Raw genomic sequence first — 17,446 nt, 5'->3', positions numbered from 1 at the left:
AAGCTATGAGACGATTCAAAATTTTTCTGTCTGGTCTTATTATGACTCATGGTGTATCGGTTTCCAAAGCCAAATGAGAGAGTCGATTATACAGGAATGTGTTCTGAGAGCCACCATTTATCACCGAGATGAAATTTTATGCTAATACATGAGAAGCACAAAGTGCAACTACAATCATCCTCAATAAAATGCCAACAGAGGAAGCTGGATAAAGGGGAATGCATTTTACATGAAACCAGTCATACACAAATTGAGCAAAGACGTCACATAAGCAAGTTTACAGAGGTAAAACTGTTAATAAACATTCAACTGTACCGTTAAGTCCAGCATGTGATGACTCACCGTGTTCAGGTCAACATGGATACTCATTTCTGTCATTAAAGATGGACAGTGGATGGGAATAGATGAGTTTTTGAAAAGAGGAGAAGCAGAAGCATGACAGAAGCTACGTATTTACTTAAAGGATGGCTCTTATTGTAATGAACTTAAGGCCAGGATAGTTTATGTACACAGCACTATGCATGTACAATTCAAAGTACTTTACAGGATATCTAAAGAAAATAACAAAGTATGAACATAAAAGCATTTCATAGAAAAAAAACAGATGTAGAAATGCAAATAGTAAAGGCATAGAACAAACTTCACTGTTTTTGCTTCAAAGCTACTGCACCCAAACATGCTTTCAATGTTGATTTAAAGGAACCAACAGTTTCTGCACCTCTCTGGTTCATTTTCCTGCTCTGATTCATTGGCAGCAGCGTTTTTGATGAGTTGCAATTGCATTTTTTTTTACAGACACCCTCAAACTAAGTGTGGCGCTCTCGGGCAGGTTGTGGTTTGGCGCCCCCTCTGGGGGAAATTCCTTACAAGGTGTAATCTCCTCAAGCACACTTTACCAAATTAATTTAAAAGGTTTCAGGTCCTCGAGACATGAATCGCCCCAACGATCAGAGTTATTTTAATGCTTCATGAAGCTTCACTGCAAAACAGCTTGAAACGGGCATTGCAAAACAAACAAACAAACAAACAAACAAACAAACAAACAACTAGAGAGAGATGTAGAAATGGAAGCATCTGGACATGAATGATAGGAACCGAAGTTTATTACTGGAATCAGGATTAGGTGAGAATAATCAACAGAATGAATAGATCCGAGGAGAAGAGTATAGGACAAAGAAGATGAGGGAAAACTAAACAACGACACAGATCAATTCAAAACTTTATAAGCACACCCGGGAATTACAGACAAGTGTGAAATATCTCGGAATAAGACAAAAATAAACACAAAAAACATGGCTTCATAAAAAAAAACAGTAAGAATTTTAAAAGAGAACTTGAATAATAAATATTCAATATTAAATATTATTTATTTAGTTTGTTTATAAATTAGAGGACTTATGTCTCAGCACGATCTAGAGAAACTCATCCATGCGTTTATCTTTAGCCGTATTGATTACTGCAACAGCGTCTTCACAGGTCTGACTAATAAATCAATCCTCCAGCTGCAGCTGATCCAGAACGCTGCTGCTGGCGTTCTCACTAAAACCAGGAAGATAGAGCACATAACACCAGTTTTAAAGTCCCTACACTGGCTCCCTGTAGCTCAGAGAATAGACTTTAAAATACTGTTGTTAGTTTATAAATCACTGAACGGTTTAGCACCACAATACATTAAAGATCTGTTATTGCTGTACCAACCATCTAGACCCCTCAGATCTTCTGGTTCTGGTCTGCTCTGCATCCCCAGAACCAGAACCAAACGAGGAGAAGCAGCATTCAGTTTCTATGCACCACAAATTTGGAATAAACTTCCAGAAAACTGTAAAACAGCTGAAACACTGGGTGCCTTTAAATCTCAACTTAAAACCCAAATGTTTAGAGTTGCTTATGGCTAAATTAGTATTAGAGAGTGGGTTTTGATGTCTTCAATGTTTTTGATGTTTTTAATGTTTTTAATATTTTTATCTTTACTTTTTATCTTTGTTTTTTATCTCTTTATGTAAAGTTTTAAAGGTTTGAGTCCTTGTCAAATGGCAGTTTGACTAAAGTCCTACAGAAGGAAAGGCTTGTAGAGCCTCTTATTTTGGAGGAGATCCCATAAGGGCAAGTCCTCATGTGGATAATGTTTTTATTTTTTATTTTATTTTATTTTTTATTTTGTCTTATTTTTTATTTTTAAATCTCTTTATCTTTACTTTAATTTCTTTTTATTTCTCTTTCTCACTGTTTCTTTTTCTTAAAATCTCTCTCTTTCTCATTGTTTATTCAATGTCACATGCTGTTTTTATTTTAATTATGTAAAGCACTTTGAAATGCCTTGCTGCTGAAATGTGCTATACAAATAAAATTTGATTGATTGATTGATTTATTAATTTATTATGTTTACATGACTTTACTTAAGTCGATATAATATTAGTGTTATATTTTATTTTGAATGAATGGTAAAAATCCACTATAAATTCAAAGCAATTCATGGTTTTGGCATTTAAAGTTGTTTACTATACAAGGATTTGAACCTGAAAAAAAAAACTCTTCTAATGAATCCTAGCAGGAAAAAAATGAATGACACAATGCATTAGTATTTGTGACATTTCCATGCACCCAGAACTAAATGGTATAAAGATAAGCAAGAGAACGGTGGGATATTATTTTGTTTAATTAATTGAACTTAGTGTGCTCTTAATGTGTCACATTCTCTTTACAAAAAATAAAAATTCAAGCGTGGCGTTTGCCAAATTCATGATGACAATTCTTCCTTGCAGCAGAGGAGAATGCTCTCCTCTGTGCCTTGGAGTGTTGCAGGCTCCCTGCAGAGAAATCAATACCAAGATTTATCAATCTTTACTGTACATGGAGCCTGACTGGAATCATTTCCACTTGAAAGTTTCAACTGCAAATGCACTGAACACATTCAGCAGCAGCTCAGGAACAGAGACATAAAAGATTCAAGAGACCCCAACAATGCTTGGGATGTATTGATTCAAAGTGGGAATCCTTGTGGACCTGATGCCTGCAGAAAAGGCTGTTTAGCAAAGGATTTTCCATAATGCTTCTTTGCTGTTATTGTCATTGACTCAAGGCTCCAGTGGCATTCAAAGATTTTTCACTTCCCTTGTGTTTCTTGGCAATATTGGCATTCTTCACCAAAGATCTCAAGTTTTTCTCCTTCCTAACATCCGAAAACTTTTTCTCTCATCATCTTATCTTTCCAGGTGTGGGAATAGTCCAGCCCTCTCACTTTCACTTTATCTTACCATCTTTTGGCATTATTATTATTATTATTATTATTATTATTATTATTATTATTATTATTATTATTATTATTGCTGGAGCCATTGCTACAGTTTAACTGCCTGAATCCCTCTGCAATCATTTGTTGGGATTTTATTCAAATCAATTTCTTTCAGTCTTGATCAGTCTCAGCAGGGAGGCTGATAAACAAAATCAAACATTAGAGCCAGTCAGACAAAACAAATAAATGATGAAATCGGAAGTTAATTTGACAACAATTTGTCTCTACAAAGAAGAAATGACAATGTGTGTTATTATCATTGCTGAACAAACGTAACTTACAGCTATAAAATACATAAATATTGAAATAAACATATGATTAATAATCAGCAATTCCATTGTTTTCCAAATGTAACATTATCACTTTCCAGCTACTTTTAACTGCAGATCACGACTGCCTTGCTCTCCCACTTTGCTCCTTAGCACTTTATTCAACCCCTTGATTTTGGTCATGGAAATAAATCTAACCACGGAGAGCTACAAACCTGAACACAAATGAAACGGAGAAGATGTAAAACAAATTCCTTATCTTCTTTAATGCTAGTTTCAGGTGTGAACAAACACAAAAAGATCCCAAAAATATTTGGTGTGAGCAAAATTGTTTCTAACAATCCATCTGTGGGTGAGTTATTGTACAAAGACTACAATGTTGCTTCAAAATATTTGAACACAGAGATAATTTTAACTCATTTCCATTTATTGACATCGTTTTTTTGTTTGTTTTGTTTTGTTTTTTTTAGATATCTTCAAGTTCGAAATGACTTCCATTTTTTCAGACAGGTGCAGTAATCCAACAGGATAAATAACATCAAATATTTTCCTCATACTTGTGCATTCATCACTTTCTTTTTTTGTCTAATTTTCCCCTTTTCAAACTGTTTTTTCACGTAGCAGATGGCAGTGCTTTGCTGAGCAGCTCTGTGAGGTGTGAACACGGTGACTAATATGAAAAAGTTCAGTTGAAAGCTGTAATTATGTCTTATGTACGAGCTGAATGAGTCTAAATTACATTGCCTTTACAAATCAAGATTGTCCCAGAAATGAAGACGCCTCTTTTACCTTGTCTCCTGCATCTCTCTTCTTTCTGGTAGAAAATGTTGCACAAAAATAAAATAATAATAATAATAATAATAATAATAATAATAATAATAATAATAATAATAATAATAATAATAATAAATAAATAAATAAATAAATAAATAAATAAATAAATAAATAAATAAAAATCTCACATCTGGGTTTGCACAAAATCTGACAGTCAAGGTAAGGTGACCTTTGCAAACCGAGCCACTGAAATCGTACATAAACCATCAGTCCACGTCTGCTGGCACAAGGTGACATTTCATTTCAAGGTTGTCATATTGTTGAGGATTTCTGCTACTCTGCTGCACTGTAGTTGTCCACATTCCTGGGAGCAAAATCTCAGCTATGTTTGAAGAATATACAAGCACAGAAAAGCAAAAATAAAACAATCCAATTTATTTAGCTCAAAAACTTTAAGTTAGAACAAAACAGATGTAGCTTTTGTTTTAGGTTTAATATAGAAGCTATTCAAATTGATAAGATTTACTGGGGATTTTTTAAAGTTGGGGATATTGGTTCATAACCTAACTTTGCCTAAAACTTCTTCACAACTTTATCTTTGAACTTTGTGATGCTGTTTGTTTTCATGATGCTCTTCAACAAACATCTGAGGCCTTCATAGCTACATTTATACTGTCAAAAAATTACACACAGGAAGACTCCATGACCTATGAAGGCAAAAGCTTGAACCAGATTTTAATTTGATCTACACTGTATAAATACGATAAAATCCTCGTAACCACAGCTGCCAGTATTTTACTGTAAATTAGAGACATTTCTTTTAGAGTGTACCAGAGTAAAGGAGACATAATCATAATCCACACCATATGCAACAGATTTATAGGTTTGTGTAAAATTTTGCAAGATACACACCATAAAGTGGGAGAATTTAATTATCACTTGGTGATAATCCAGAAAATCTGTTTAAGGAAATATACGCCACCACACAGAAATTAATAGTATTGCAACTAATTACATATATGGGTTTTAAAAAAAAAAAAAAAGGGTAACGAAGGTTCGGGCAACGTCTCACCAGGAGACCGGAATTGAGGAGCCCCGCCCCTCGCTCTTCAGACAGAGTTTGGGGAAGAAGACGGCGGTTGTCCTTTCCTTCTCTCACTGACTGTTCGTCATTACAGGTTAGTAGTGTGAAGCTGGTGAGGGCTGCCCCCCTTTAAAAATGTGGAGTAACAATGTATATTTGGATATGATTTGTAATTTGATTGATAGATGTGCTGAAACATTGAAAATAAATAAAGAAAAAAAGGATTTGTTAGGATCGCAGTTAGCTACATTTTAGCTACAACGGTCGCATAACGGCCGTTCTGAAGATCGCTACATGTATCTTTTTTAGCTCCGTTCCACTCCCCGATTAAACATTGGTACCCTGAGATACATTGTGTTGTTTTATCTGTTAAAAAGGAGTTATTATTATTATTATTATTATTATTACTATAGACGTTACTTTTTCTCCCTTGCTATGTAATCAATTAAACTGTAGTTTATTCAGTCGGACAGTAGTTATTGAAAACCCATTAGAGCGAGCTTAAGGTTTTGTCCATTATTCCATCTCCCTCTTGCAGTATTCAACATAATTAATCCTCTTATTTGAGAAATGTTTTTTTTAATGTATATCGCTGCACTCTGGATTGATTGGTGAGAGTTGATACCTTTTTACGCAGGTGAAGGCTGTGTGTGTTTTTTTTGTAGCAGAAGAAAGGACACAGGAATGTGATTGTTCTAGGAAATGTTAATAATTTCATAATTTCAATAATTTGTAATAAAGACAGAGTTTGGGGAAGAAGACGGCGGTTGTCCTTTCCTTCTCTCACTGACTGTTCGTCATTACAGGCTCTCCAAGATCAAGGGAAAGCAGAAAGTCTTCAGAAGAAGAAAAAAAAACGGAAAAACAAAACAAAACATCATTTGTTATATTTGTCACTATAAGTAGAGACGTGTAACAAACTGTGGGGGCTCGTCCGGGATCTCCTCATCAAAAATATTGGGAGAAGATCCAGAGATACCAGAACCACGTGACCAAGGTGACACAGCTGAAGGCCAGGAGTCAACCCGTGGGTGTCCAGAGTGGAAGATCAGAGTGGGAAGGAACCGCGATCCTCCACCGGAACTGCACTGCTGATCCTGAGTTCAACGTAAGCTGATCGCCGAGGAGCCACATCGCCGATTCAGAAGACAGCGCACTCGAGCTGCAGCTGAGCCACGCTGCTGATCCAGAGGACAACGTACTCTAGTTGGAGCTGAGCCAAGTTGCTGATCCAGAGGACAACGTACTCTAGTTGAAGCTGAGCCAAGTTGCTGATCCAGAGGACAACGTACGCTATCTTCAGAGGAGTCAACTCATTGATTTGGAGGACAACGTGTAATTTATCAGAGGACTGAACTGGAGGACCGATCTGTAGTAGAACCAGACACCATGGCAGAGGTTCGCAAAGAGTTAATATGGAACATTAAGAAACAACTTTTCAAACTCCCAAGCGACAGTGTTTATCAGGTGGCAAAAGACATTGCTACTAATAGCCAGTATGGAGGTGAACTGGACCCAAACGATGAGGAAAGCTGCATGGACTTTGCCATCTCCTTTTTACAGTCTGATGCCTTACTCGAGCGGGAAGACAAAGGTATGGGTTGGTTGCTGGATTTGAATGATTTGATATATAAGCTAACGAATGCTGATGCTACTGATAATTCTGGAGAAAGTGTGTTAGATGATGTTTGTGCACGTATTAAACCTAGTCACACTCAGTCTATAACAATCAAACACTCCACATCACAACCCCATGCTCACTTTAACAGTACAGTCATGCAGTCCCAGCCTGACTCTATTACCCAACCCAACACAAAAATGGGGTCGGTAGAAGGTCTGAGACAGCTGTATGAAGAACTGGGCGAGAAACTCAGGCAGTATGAATCTAGTGTGACCACACCAATTCCAGTTTCTCTCCACCAAGTTGAGTCAGAGTTATATAACAGGCCACAAATGACCCCGGATCAACCTGTGTGTCTGAAGGACCTCTCCTACCTGCAGCGCAAAGATTTCAAAGTACACGGTGGTCAGGTTGGAGATCAGAACTCTGATTTAAGCTACAACAACATCAGTAAACAAATTGATGAGGGAGTAAAAGAGGGTTTCACAGAGACTGAAGTGGTCAGGGGGGTGTTGAGGATTATAAAACCAGGAGCCTTTAAAGACATGCTCGTAAACAAAGACTCAATCACTGTATCTGAGCTCAAAGGCTTCCTCAGGTCCCACCTCGGTGAGAAAGCATCGACTGAGATGTTCCAGGAATTGATGTGTGCCAGGCAATCAGACCAAGAACCACCTCAACAGTTCCTGTACCGCATGATTGGGCTAAAACAGAAACTTCTTTTTCAAACTCGGCACACCAGTACAGACATCACATATGACCCCAAGACCATCCAAAAAGTCTTTCTCCACACCATATACCAGGGTTTAGGAACGAAACATGCATACCTCCGACAGAGACTGAGGCCCCTGATTGCAAACAGCCAAGTTACAGATGAGGAAATCCTCAGCCAAGTCATGAAAATCATGAGTGATGAGAATGAGCACCAACGCAGGCTGGGCCAACTCCCTAGACAAAAGACAACACAAGCACACAGTACCAAAGCTGAAACAGGAGGTGATTACAACAAGTCACAAGACGCAGCAGCAGACAGTAAGAATCTCCAGACAATAGGACAGCTCAGTGCTCAAGTTGAAGCCTTGACTCAGATGGTGGCTTCATTGATGGACCTGCATACAGCTAACCCACAAGTGCCTCTGCCTCTAACTAGGTCAGCCCACATGCAGCCACACCCTCCCTACCAACCATCCTCAAGCAGCCGGCCACAACCTCTGTTGAGGCAACCCGCAGCTCAGATGAGGGGCAGGATGGCTCGTTGCCCTGTGTGTACTGAGCAGAACTCACAGGTGTGTAACCACTGCTTTACATGTGGAGAAGCAGGGCACAGGGCGATTGGGTGCTTGAAGCGAGTCCAGCCACAGGGAAACGGGACTCGGTCTCTGATGAGGGACACCCAGAGACCGGTGAGCAATTCCAGTCCCGAACAGTAGGTCAAGCTTCAAGTCAAATAGCCAGACGCCTCCAACGAAGACAACGTCAGGAGCCTCATACACCTCTCAGCCAGAGAACAGTCACCTGTAAAGCACCCCTCGTTGGAAAGAAAAGCCTGCTGAAATGCCTGCTTGGTGGCTACCCAATTACAGCCCTATTTGATTCAGGGTCACAAGTGAGTATAATTGACCAAGAATGGGCTGCCACTCACATCTCAAATTGTACAGTGAGACCCCTTTCAGAGCTATTAGAGGAGGAACTCAGTGTCTATGCAGTTACAGGTCATTCAGTGCCGTACAGTGGATGGGTGGAGCTCACTGTCAACTTAGCAGGAAACGATGACCCCAACCTGACCATACAGGCTCCATTTCTTGTCAGTCAGCTGCCCCTGCCCCAGCCCCTTCTTGGAGCCAATGTACTGGAAGAGATCATTAAAAGGAAGGAGTCCTCGGGTGAGGCGGTTACCACAGTGGTCAGTCTCCTCCGTGATGCATTTGGGATAGAGGAGGAACAGGTGGAGGCCATTGTGAGTTTCATCCAGGTGCCTCCCAGAGCCTATGATGATCCAGTCACAATAAGGGTGGGTAGAGACCACACTATTATTCCCCCTGGGAGAACAGCTCATGTGTGGTGCAGGGTACCCCCAAATTTTAACATCATTGACCCTTTTGTCCTATATGAGCCTGCAGAGGGGAGCACTGCTTTAGGACACTTGGGTGTGGGGGAGGGCCTCTTAAAAGTCAATGAGGCCAGGCGACCATATGTTAAAGTGCCCATCTCCAATCACTTAAAACATGAGGTCACCCTACCCAAAAGAACCCCCCTGGGAACCATCCAACATGTCACAAAGGTCCTGGAGGCCAGCACTCCAGGGTCCCACCAAAAAGAAATGGCTGCAGTTAGGGTCAATGGAGTTGCATCCTCCAGCAGCTCTCCAACTGACTCCTGGCTCCCTCCTGTCGAGGTCAGTCACCTAAGCCTCGAACAACAAGAGGTGGTGAAGAAAGTGCTCTGTGAGGAGTGTGGAGCCTTCTCCCGTGACGGTGATGACATTGGATGCATCCCTTCTCTGCAGATGGAAATTAGGACTAAGGATGATATCCCAGTCCAAAGAGCCTACGCATCCATTCCAAAGCCACTCTACAAAGAAGTGAAGGAGTACATCCAGGAACTTCTGGTTAAAGGTTGGATTGTGAAATCTCAGTCACCATATGCAGCCCCTGTCATATGTGTCAGGAAGAAAGATGGGTCCTTACGACTCTGCGTCGACTACCGGCTCCTCAACAACAAAACCGTACCTGACCGCCACCCCCTCCCTAGAATCCAAGACCTCACCGACTCCCTGGGAGGATATGCTTGGTTCTCAATTCTGGACCAAGGGAAAGCCTACCATCAAGGCTTTATTGCTGAAGGGTCAAGGTACCTGACTGCGTTCATAACCCCATGGGGCCTGTACGAGTGGGTCCGAATACCGTTTGGGTTGTCAAACGCACCAGCAGCTTTTCAAAGGAGCATGGAGGGGATGCTTGACGAGCTGAGAGATGAGTGCTGCATCCCTTACCTCGATGATGTTTTGTGCTTCTCCAGATTGTTTGAAGAGCATATGTTACGCAGAGTCCTCCAAGCCTTACAGCGTCATGGTGTAAAGTTGAAACCAGAGAAATGCGAGCTCTTTCGCAAGGAGGTCAGGTACGTTGGGCGATTGGTGTCAGCAGATGGAGTAAGGATGGACCCCAAAGATTTTGAAGCAGTACAAACACTGAAACACAAGACACCACAAACAGTTGGGGACATCAGGCAAATGCTCGGGTTCCTGAGCTATTACAGAACATATGTGCAGGATTTTTCACGTATAGCCAAGCCCCTGTATGACCTGCTTCAGTCAAAGGCCGACACTTCTCAGCTTAAATCGCCACAGGGAAAAACAAAAGGCCACCAGCAGTCCTCTCGAACCCCAATAGAGTGGACCAAAGAACATCAACAGGTCCTTGAGCAGCTCATTGACCGACTGACCAAACCCCCAGTGCTGGCATACCCCGATTTCGACCGCCCTTTCACACTTCATACTGATGCCTCGCAAAAGGGTCTGGGTGCGGTTCTCTACCAAGTTCAGGATGGAAAAATGAGGGTGATTGGATATGGCTCACGCACACTGACACCAGCGGAACAGAATTATCACCTACACAGTGGGAAACTTGAATTCCTGGCATTGAAGTGGGCGATATGTGACAAGTTCCGTGATTATCTGTTCTATGCCCCACATTTTACAGTCTTCACGGACAACAACCCACTCACATACATCCTGAGCACTGCCAAGCTTAATGCAGTGGGTCACCGGTGGGTGGGGCAGTTGGCTGACTTCCACTTCGACATCAAATACCGACCAGGTAAAACTGCCATTGATGCTGACACCTTGTCACGATGGCCCCTGGATATAGACACTTTTATGGCTGAATGCTCTGAAGAACTATCAGAGGACACAGTCTGTGCTGCATGGGAAGGAAGCCGGAGAGCTCAACAGAGAGATGTGGCCTGGGTGGCAGCCCTCAACTTGTCACACCCTAGCCAAACCCAGTTCGAGGGTCTGCAGACAGTCAGTCATGATGAGCTGGTGAGGGAACAAAGGAAAGACCCCGCCATTGGGAAAGTTGTGGAGTTGAAACAACAAGACAAACCACTAACAGAGGAAGAAAGAAATAAAGTTGATGGACACACGAGGAGGCTGCTGCGAGAGTGGGGCAAACTATACCTGGAGAATGACCTGCTCTACAGAAAAACTGTGAGTCGACAACAATTGGTTCTGCCCGCCACATATAAACAAACAGTTCTGACTCACCTCCACAACAACCTGAATCATGTTGGCGTTGAAAAAGTGCTGAGCTTGGCAAGGGAGCGATTCTACTGGCCTTTCATGAAAAGTGATATAGAGAACTACATCACCAGGAAATGCTCATGCATCAAACAGAAGAAACCAGTCACAAATGAAAGAGCTCCAATGGGAAGTATTACATCGACTTCTCCCCTCGAGCTGCTATGCATCGATTTCCTTCACTTGGAAGCCAGCAGGGGTGGGTACGAGTACATCCTGGTTGTGATTGACCACTTTACCAGGTTTGCCCAAGCCTATCCCACCAAGAACAAGGCTGGTAAGACAGCAGCCGACCGGCTTTTCAATGATTTCATCCCGAGATTTGGGTACCCTGCCAAACTCCATCATGACCAGGGTCGGGAGTTTGAGAATGAGCTCTTTAAGAATCTCAGACGATTAGCTGGTGTGGCCCATTCAAGAACCTCCCCATATCACCCCCAGGGCAATCCGGCCGAACGACTAAATCGTACCTTACTGCAGATGCTCCGGACTCTGGGGGAGAAAGAGAAAGAGAACTGGAAGGATCACCTACCTCATGTGCTCCATGCCTACAACTGTACAAAGCATGAGGCCACAGGGTTCTCCCCGTACTATCTGTTGTATGGTCGACATCCTCGCCTCCCTGTTGACATCCTCTTTGGTCTCATAACAGACCAGGAGGCCGAACTTAAAGAGCCAAATGGATATGCCGAGAGGTGGGCTCGAAAAATGACTGAGGCATATCAGATAGCCAATGCAAACAGCCAACAATCCAGCATAAAGGGAAAAACATACTATGACAAGAAGAGCAGAGGTGTCGTCCTTCAGCCTGGAGACAGAGTACTGGTACGCAATCTCGGTGAACGTGGGGGCCCTGGAAAGCTGAGAAACTACTGGGAACAACAGATCTTCATCGTCAGAGAGCAGGTGGGTGACAATCCTGTCTATAAAGTCAGCCCTGAGCGAGGAGGTCAGCCAGTTCGCACTCTACACCGAAACCTACTGTTACAGGTAAACGACTTACCTATAGAACCAGTCCAGAACCTGACCACAAGTACAGCAGAGTCACAAAGGAAAGCCAAAAAGAGTTCAAACGACCTTCAGGCCAGACATGCTGTACTGTACTCAAACACAGATGACTCTGATGAAGAGGAGGATGAGGGAACACCTCATTACTGGCTTCGAATACCTGTGGAGAGACCCAGACCAAACTGTCACCCACCTGATCAAAATACTACCGATGCTTTCCAAGAGATAGCTGAAGAGAATGAAACCAGTTTGATGGAAGCAATCCCAACCGAACCTGGACAAGAAGGAGAATGTGTCAGAAGTGGAAGGCAGGGGTCAAGCAGTGGAGATGGACAATATGTTGAGGAGCTCCAGTCCACATTCATGGAGGACATACATTCTGCCCCTCAAGAGGATAATACCCCAACACCTGACATGGAACACCCAGTCCCCCTGAGACGGTCTACAAGAGAAAGACGACCAAGACATATGTTCACTTACACGACTCTGGGTCAACCAGTGTACCAGCCGCGCCCCATGGTGAATGCAGTTGGAACCCAACCAATGCAGTGTATGCACCAGTGTTTCCCCCCACCGTACTTCCATCCTATCCAACCCCCACCCAGTAGCCCTTACCCTTACCTACCTGTTATGTGTCCAATACACTGTAGATAGAACACTTGGGAAAGATAATTACATACCTGAACCACACATACACCATACATTACATATCCATCTACTGTAAAACATACATCATACACTATATACTCACCTTGAGCGACCTGAAACACAAAACACTACATATTTTTGTTTTGCAATGTTTTGAAAAAAATGTATGTTCAGTCAAGTTATTTTGGAGACTTAAGTGTCAGGAGCCACCTTTGTTTGTTGGGGAGTGTGTGATACACCATAAAGTGGGAGAATTTAATTATCACTTGGTGATAATCCAGAAAATCTGTTTAAGGAAATATACGCCACCACACAGAAATTAATAGTATTGCAACTAATTACATATATGGGTTTTAAAAAAAAAAAAAAAGGGTAACGAAGGTTCGGGCAACGTCTCACCAGGAGACCGGAATTGAGGAGCCCCGCCCCTCGCTCTTCAGACAGAGTTTGGGGAAGAAGACGGCGGTTGTCCTTTCCTTCTCTCACTGACTGTTCGTCATTACAGGTTAGTAGTGTGAAGCTGGTGAGGGCTGCCCCCCTTTAAAAATGTGGAGTAACAATGTATATTTGGATATGATTTGTAATTTGATTGATAGATGTGCTGAAACATTGAAAATAAATAAAGAAAAAAAGGATTTGTTAGGATCGCAGTTAGCTACATTTTAGCTACAACGGTCGCATAACGGCCGTTCTGAAGATCGCTACATGTATCTTTTTTAGCTCCGTTCCACTCCCCGATTAAACATTGGTACCCTGAGATACATTGTGTTGTTTTATCTGTTAAAAAGGAGTTATTATTATTATTATTATTATTACTATAGACGTTACTTTTTCTCCCTTGCTATGTAATCAATTAAACTGTAGTTTATTCAGTCGGACAGTAGTTATTGAAAACCCATTAGAGCGAGCTTAAGGTTTTGTCCATTATTCCATCTCCCTCTTGCAGTATTCAACATAATTAATCCTCTTATTTGAGAAATGTTTTTTTTAATGTATATCGCTGCACTCTGGATTGATTGGTGAGAGTTGATACCTTTTTACGCAGGTGAAGGCTGTGTGTGTTTTTTTTGTAGCAGAAGAAAGGACACAGGAATGTGATTGTTCTAGGAAATGTTAATAATTTCATAATTTCAATAATTTGTAATAAAGACAGAGTTTGGGGAAGAAGACGGCGGTTGTCCTTTCCTTCTCTCACTGACTGTTCGTCATTACAGGCTCTCCAAGATCAAGGGAAAGCAGAAAGTCTTCAGAAGAAGAAAAAAAAAACGGAAAAACAAAACAAAACATCATTTGTTATATTTGTCACTATAAGTAGAGACGTGTAACATAATCATAATCCACACCATATGCAACAGATTTATAGGTTTGTGTAAAATTTTGCAAGATACATTTCTTCTTTTTTTATTCTGCTATTCTTATTCTTTTGTAACAATAAATCACTTTAGTCTATCAGGTAAAATCTTCATTATTCCCACTGATGATTGTGATTTTAACAGGAAAAGACGCGACGCAGAAACTAATCATAATCTCTCAGTGTTCAAAATGTGTTGGATTCATGTAGATTTTTGGACTTATTCAGTAGCTTCCCTTCTGGTTCATGGGATCAAGCGACCGACTGCAACTTTTTAAAGCCTGAAGGTATTTTAATTTTGCAGCAAAAAGGTTAGTGAATCAATTTGGGGTTGAATTGTAAGCTTTATTTATTTTTTTAGTTTTACACAAGCTACTTAAAAGTTTCTGTTTAAAGATTTTAATTATTTTTTTTAATCATTTTTAGGTGTACTGTGTGACTACTTGGAAAAACACTGTAAGATAAACATGACAAATTTTTCAATCAGCTCTAAATTGAACTTAAAGGGAATGTCTAATATAAAAAAAACATCCAGTGTCAGGAATTATTAAACTTGCAGAAGATAATTTGTCAAGCACATCCTTGAATTTTCTAAATTGCAGTTAAAGAAAAATAATTGAAAAGGGTATATTTATATAATTACATTTGAAAATGGTCATTTTGAAAACACTTAACATTCAGCAAAATGAAACATTTACTTTATTCAAGTGCATAAACAGCAATAAGAGAGACTAATTAATAGGCCCTAATAGACTTTTTTTCTCCTTATAACTGTGAGTCATGTTTGATCTACCAATGATTGTGTTTCAAATGAATAAAAGTTAAAAAATTAGGCTGTTTTCTTTACTTTGACAAAAACAAAAAAGCCACAGGAAAGCCCAGTTAGATTGTGATACAAAACAGATGGTACTATGAGGAACAAAACATTACATGGAAATATTGAAACAACAGTCAGGAAGTTAAGGTGAGTTTGAGCAAAATGGTCTAGAAGTCAGACTCAGTTACACCAGTTCAGACAGAAGGAATAATCCACAATTGCTGTACAAATACTTATAATTTGATGCCACCATCTTCAACTGCTGAGTGAAAAAGCGAAATGGCACACCCATATGCCAAGCATTAAATAAGTGACGTCATTAACACGTTAGTCGGTAAAAGCACAGCAGCAACAATTCTCAAGCTGATGACCTGAAGAAATGAGCTCAAAAGTCTGTTCCTTTGAAGAGCGTCTCTGTCATGTTCCTTTTGTCACACCGTGATGAACTTTCTTTTGTTGCTGAGAGTATTTTCTACTCAATTAAGAATGCCTATGCAGCCTTTTCATGGCAAGGCTGCTTTTGATTTGACTTTGAACTTGCTAGCAGGAAAATTTCTGCAAAAAGGTTTTCTTATTGCCCTACATTTCTTAAAATAAGAAGCAGAAATCACCTAAAACCCTGAAGGATACTCTCGGAAAGGATATATTATTTCTTCTGCAGAGCAGCTGTTCAAGATGTAATCTGCCTGGCTATTGAACTTATGATACTAAATGACAAGGAGATTAGGTTTTATAACAATACCTGTTGAAAACACTGAAACAACACAGTATTTTGCAAATATTTTAAATCCCATTTGAACTTCATTAATAAGCTTTGTCAAATTAGAACAGTAAACTTCAGTGTATTTCTTTTTAATTTGTACCTAATTGTGAAGGACGAAAATCATACGTTTCAGCAGTTTTCTTACTTACAGAAAAAGTTGAAAAAATTGGTATGCACATGTAACAAGAATTTGAGGCAGCACTAAAAAATGAACAAGGTGCAAAATCAAAATTATTGATCACAAGCAAAGCCTGTGAGGATAGAAATGCCTCAGGCACTGAAAGCACATGCCACAAGTTTTTGTCACAGTGTGAAACTACTTTGGCATCTCAAGCAACACTAGAATACCATAAGTATTTGTTGCAGTCATTGTGGGTTGCGGTTTCTTCAGCTAGACGCTGCAATGACCTATTCTTAGGGTGTTATAGGTAAAATTGTTCACACCTACATGAGCAATTTTCTGATGGCAGAAGGAGTCCTTACATAAACTCAATGCATCATTGGGCCAAATCATACTGGCAGTTTTGTTTCCCTGCTCTCAGATCCACAGCAGTTCTCCAACCATATTTAGATTGTGGCTGTGTAACAGAGAACGAGCACTAGTTAAGTACCTCCAGCTGAATCATTAAATTGGCTGGACAGAGAACAAGGACTTTCTTCAAGCAGAATTTCTTTCTGCTAGCTTTTTGATGAAATCCTTAGTGAATTTTCTGCCACCAATCTATTTTTTGCTGATTCAGTTTTCATTGTCAGACAGGCCATAAAGGACTGTGTTGTTAAAACTTAAAGTTTATATCAGAATCCACTCCGCAGTTGACCAGTGGTCCTAAAATGAGTTTCTTCCTCAGTTTACTTGCTTTTGCAGTCCCCATTAAATTAATCTTGGTTCATTGGAGTTAAGGTCGGCTGGCATAACAAGTGAGCTCTCTAATTATATTCCTTCTTCAGGGAAAAGAAAAACAAGCAGCCATTGGTCCTTTAAAAGATCTTTCCTAATTGAAAGATTGACCTGTATCAAGCCAGCCATAGTTCAGATTCAGGCCTATGACATCCAAAACATGATTGCATTGTCTCTGAGCCCTTCAACATTGCAAAGTAAAAAACTAAAAGACAATGACCTAAACTTTGCAACACCCATTTCAAAGTAAATGTCTTGTTTGGTAGGGGTCAGAGAAGATCCGTGCCTTCCTTTAACAACATGGTCTGTTTTGGTCCTCATGTTGTGATAAAGCCTGTCAGCCCTTTAGCTGCACTCTATTGAACGTATGTGAGGATTCTGATGTGAATGTTGACGTAAATGATCTCCAACTGCTTGCTGTCTGTCTTGCTGATTTTGTAATCCTATTTCTATGATGCGACTAGCTCTTATCCTCTCTGATGTTGACTGAGTCTCTGAATCTGAGGCCTCAGGGATTTGTCATTATTACTGAACAAACAGCACCATCAAGAACAAGGGACAAACCAGAAAGGTCAGGGGTAAAGATGTGGCAAAGTTGCAACTTTAAAGTGACAATTGCAT

Source organism: Poecilia mexicana, unplaced genomic scaffold (genome assembly GCF_051168715.1).
Source record: "Poecilia mexicana isolate PSO_F unplaced genomic scaffold, ASM5116871v1 scaffold_12, whole genome shotgun sequence".
Lineage (NCBI taxonomy): Eukaryota > Metazoa > Chordata > Actinopteri > Cyprinodontiformes > Poeciliidae > Poecilia > Poecilia mexicana.
This window is presented reverse-complemented; position numbering follows the sequence as displayed.